General features: G+C 43.0%; 1 protein-coding gene across 1 annotated transcript in view; it reads right to left on the bottom strand.

Annotated features, from left to right (window-relative positions):
* Window positions 1–5,000, bottom strand: part of unc5a (unc-5 netrin receptor A) — a 468,131-nt gene that overhangs the window by 284,231 nt on the left and 178,900 nt on the right. The gene's annotated exons all lie outside the window — the stretch shown is intronic.

The raw sequence follows: 5,000 nt of genomic DNA on the forward strand, positions 1-5,000 counted from the left end.
CCATTCAGAGTCAGGACACCAGCAGGGGTCAGAGTAACAGTTCAGAGTCAGGACACCAGCAGGGGTCAGAGTAACAGTTCAGAGTCAGGACACCGCCAGGGGTCAGATTAACCATTCAGAGTCAGGACACCAGCAGGGGTCAGAGTAACAGTTCAAAGTCAGGACACCAGCAGGGGTCAGAGTAACAGTTCAGAGTCAGGACACCAGCAGGGGTCAGAGTAACAGTTCAAAGTCAGGACACCAGCAGGGGTCAGAGTAACAGTTCAGAGTCAGGACACCAGCAGGGGTCAGAGTAACAGTTCAGAGTCAGGACACCGCCAGGGGTCAGAATAACAGTTCAGAGTCAGGACACCAGCAGGGGTCAGAGTAACAGTTCAGAGTCAGGACACCGCCAGGGGTCAGATTAACCATTCAGAGTCAGGACACCAGCAGGGGTCAGAGTAACAGTTCAAAGTCAGGACACCAGCAGGGGTCAGAGTAACAGTTCAGAATCAGGACACCGGCAGAGTAAAGGAGTTGAGTTTGTGTTTAGTCTGGGGTCAAGACATACAGTAGACCAGACAGAAGCAGTGGATACAGAAGTCAGGATCCAAAATAAGTCTAGAACTACCAAAGGTAACTACATACATATATATATACACGAGTCCATCTAGAGCCAGAACTGAGGTTTATATAGAGTCCATCTAGAGCCAGAACTGAGGTCTATATAGAGTCCATCTAGAGCCAGAACTGAGGTGTATATAGAGTCCATATAGAGCCAGAACTGAGGTCTATATAGAGTCTATCTAGAGCCAGAACTGAGATCTATATAGAGTCCATCTAGAGCCAGAACTGAGGTGTATATAGAGTCCATCTAGAGCCAGAACTGAGGTTTATATAGAGTCCATCTAGAGCCAGCACTGAGGTTTATATAGAGTCCATCTAGAGCCAGAACTGAGGTTTATATAGAGTCCATCTAGAGCCAGAACAGAGGTCTATATAGAGTCCATCTAGAGCCAGAACTGAGGTTTATATAGAGTCCATCTAGAGCCAGAACAGAGGTCTATATAGAGTCCATCTAGAGCCAGAACTGAGGTTTATATAGAGTCCATTTATATAGAGTCCATCTAGAGCCAGAACTGAGGTTTATATAGAGTCCATCCAGAGCCAGAACTGAGGTTTATATAGAGTCCATCTAGAGCCAGAACTGAGGTATATATAGAGTCCATCTAGAGCCAGAACTGAGGTTTATATAGAGTCCATCTAGAGCCAGAACTGAGGTATATATAGAGTCCATCTAGAGCCAGAACTGAGGTTTATATAGAGTCCATCTAGAGCCAGAACTGAGGTTTATATAGAGTCCATCTAGAGCCAGAACTGAGGTTTATATAGAGTCCATCTAGAGCCAGAACAGAGGTCTATATAGTCCATCTAGAGCCAGAACTGAGGTTTATATAGAGTCCATCTAGAGCCAGAACTGAGGTTTATATAGAGTCCATCTAGAGCCAGAACTGAGGTTTATATAGAGTCCATCTAGAGCCAGAACAGAGGTCTATATAGAGTCCATCTAGAGCCAGAACTGAGGTTTTTAGAGTCCATCTAGAGCCAGAACTGATCTAGAGTCCATCTAGAACAGAAGAGGTTTATATAGAGTCCATCTAGAGCCAGAAGGTTTATATAGAGTCCATTAGAGCCAGAACTGATATAGAGTCCATCTAGAGCCAGAACTGAGGTTTATATAGAGTCCATCTAGAGCCAGAACTGAGGTTTATATAGAGTCCATCTGGAGCCAGAACAGAGGTCTATATAGAGTCCATCTAGAGCCAGAACTGAGGTTTATATAGAGTCCATCTAGAGCCAGAACAGAGGTCTATATAGAGTCCATCTAGAGCCAGAACTGAGGTTTATATAGAGTCCATCTAGAGCCAGAACTGAGGTTTATATAGTGTCCATCTAGAGCCAGAACTGAGGTTTATATAGAGTCCATCTAGAGCCAGAACTGAGGTTTATATAGAGTCCATCTAGAGCCAGAACTGAGGTTTATATAGAGTCCATCTAGAGCCAGAACAGAGGTCTATATAGAGTCCATCTAGAGCCAGAACTGAGGTTTATACAGAGTTCATCCAGAGCCAGAACTGAGGTTAATATAGAGTCCATCTAGAGCCAGAACTGAGGTTTATAGAGAGTCCACCCAGAGCCAGAACTGAGGTTTATATAGAGTCCATCTAGAGCCAGAACTGAGGTATATATAGAGTCCATCTAGAGCCAGAACTGAGGTTTATGTAGAGTCCATCTAGAGCCAGAACTGAGGTATATATAGAGTCCATCTAGAGCCAGAACTGAGGTTTATATAGAGTCCATCTAGAGCCAGAACTGAGGTTTATATAGAGTCCATCTAGAGCCAGAACTGAGGTTTATATAGAGTCCATCTAGAGCCAGAACAGAGGTCTATATAGAGTCCATCTAGAGCCAGAACTGAGGTTTATATAGAGTCCATCTAGAGCCAGAACTGAGGTTTATATAGAGTCCATCTAGAGCCAGAACTGAGGTTTATATAGAGTCCATCTAGAGCCAGAACAGAGGTCTATATAGAGTCCATCTAGAGCCAGAACTGAGGTTTATATAGAGTCCATCTAGAGCCAGAACAGAGGTCTATATAGAGTCCATCTAGAGCCAGAACTGAGGTTTATATAGAGTCCATCTAGAGCCAGAACTGAGGTTTATATAGAGTCCATCTAGAGCCAGAACTGAGGTTTATATAGAGTCCATCCAGAGCCAGAACTGAGTCCATCTTTATATAGAGTCCATCTAGAGCCAGAACTGATAGAGTCCATCTAGAGTCCATCTAGAGCCAGAACTGAGGTTTATATAGAGTCCATCTAGAGCCAGAACTGAGGTATATATAGAGTCCATCTAGAGCCAGAACTGAGGTTTATATAGAGTCCATCTAGAGCCAGAACTGAGGTTTATATAGAGTCCATCTAGAGCCAGAACTGAGGTTTATATAGAGTCCATCTAGAGCCAGAACAGAGGTCTATATAGAGTCCATCTAGAGCCAGAACTGAGGTTTATATAGAGTCCATCTAGAGCCAGAACTGAGGTTTATATAGAGTCCATCTAGAGCCAGAACTGAGGTTTATATAGAGTCCATCTGGAGCCAGAACAGAGGTCTATATAGAGTCCATCTAGAGCCAGAACTGAGGTTTATATAGAGTCCATCTAGAGCCAGAACTGAGGTTTATATAGAGTCCATCTAGAGCCAGAACAGAGGTCTATATAGAGTCCATCTAGAGCCAGAACTGAGGTTTATATAGAGTCCATCTAGAGCCAGAACAGAGGTCTATAGAACTAGTTTATATAGAGTCCATCTAGAGCCAGAACTGAGGTTTATATAGAGTCCATCTAGAGCCAGAACTGAGGTTTATATAGAGTCCATCTAGAGCCAGAACTGAGGTCTACACAGAGTCCATCTAGAGCCAGAACTGAGGTATATATAGAGTCCATCTAAAGTCAGAACTGAGGTCTATAAAGAGTCCATCTAGATCCAGAACTGAGGTTTATATAGAGTCCATCTAGAGCCAGAATTGAGGTTTATATAGAGTTCATCTAGAGCCAGAACTGAGGTTAATATAGAGTCCATCTAGAGCCAGAACTGAGGTTTATATAGAGTCCATCCAGAGCCAGAACTGAGGTTTATATAGAGTCCATCTAGAGCCAGAACTGAGGTATATATAGAGTCCATCTAGAGCCAGAACTGAGGTTTATATAGAGTCCATCTAGAGCCAGAACTGAGGTTTATATAGAGTCCATCTAGAGCCAGAACTGAGGTTTATATAGAGTCCATCTAGAGCCAGAACAGAGGTCTATATAGAGTCCATCTAGAGCCAGAACTGAGGTTTATATAGAGTCCATCTAGAGCCAGAACTGAGGTTTATATAGAGTCCATCTAGAGCCAGAACTGAGGTTTATATAGAGTCCATCTAGAGCCAGAACAGAGGTCTATATAGAGTCCATCTAGAGCCAGAACTGAGGTTTATATAGAGTCCATCTAGAGCAAGAACAGAGGTCTATATAGAGTCCATCTAGAGCCAGAACTGAGGTTTATATAGAGTCCATCTAGAGCCAGAACTGAGGTTTATATAGAGTCCATCTAGAGCCAGAACTGAGGTTTATATAGAGTCCATCTAGAGCCAGAACTGAGGTCTATATAGAGTCCATCTAGAGCCAGAACTGAGGTTTATATAGAGTCCATCTAGAGCCAGAACAGAGGTCTATATAGAGTCCATCTAGAGCCAGAACTGAGGTTTATATAGAGTCCATCTAGAGCCAGAACTGAGGTTTATATAGTGTCCATCTAGAGCCAGAACAGAGGTTTATATAGAGTCCATCTAGAGCCAGAACTGAGGTTTATATAGAGTCCATCTAGAGCCAGAACTGAGGTCTACACAGAGTCCATCTAGAGCCAGAACTGAGGTATATATAGAGTCCATCTAAAGTCAGAACTGAGGTCTATAAAGAGTCCATCTAGATCCAGAACTGAGGTTTATATAGAGTCCATCTAGAGCCAGAACTGAATCCTGTAAACTTGGTTCGAGAGGAGAACATTGCAATGGCCGCCAGCAAATAAGGATTCATTTAAAAGAAGAGCCCCCCCCCCTAAAATAGAAAGAAATCCAAACAAGTGCAACACCTAAAGGGGTTGTTAAGTAGGGAAGTGAAGAGGTGTCATTTTGTGGGCGGCAATCCAGACAGTCAAAACACTGCCGTCAATTTAAATAGATGAAACAGAGAGGAACAGGCACTTCACTGTGTTTAAAGGTAAATGTATTCTTCAAGAACCAAGGACTTGACAAATAGTCATTTATAAAGCTCATACGTCACTGAAAAAAAATGAAACCAATCAATGATTGAATAGCATGAAATATCGCAACACTGTTCTTTTAATGCAGGGGCGGCAGAGTAGCCTAGTGGTTAGAGCGTTGGACTAGTAACCGGAAGGTTGCGAGTTCAAACCCCCGAGC

The sequence above is a fragment of the Oncorhynchus nerka genome, linkage group LG6 (genome assembly GCF_034236695.1).
Source record: "Oncorhynchus nerka isolate Pitt River linkage group LG6, Oner_Uvic_2.0, whole genome shotgun sequence".
NCBI classification, from domain to species: Eukaryota; Metazoa; Chordata; class Actinopteri; order Salmoniformes; family Salmonidae; genus Oncorhynchus; species Oncorhynchus nerka.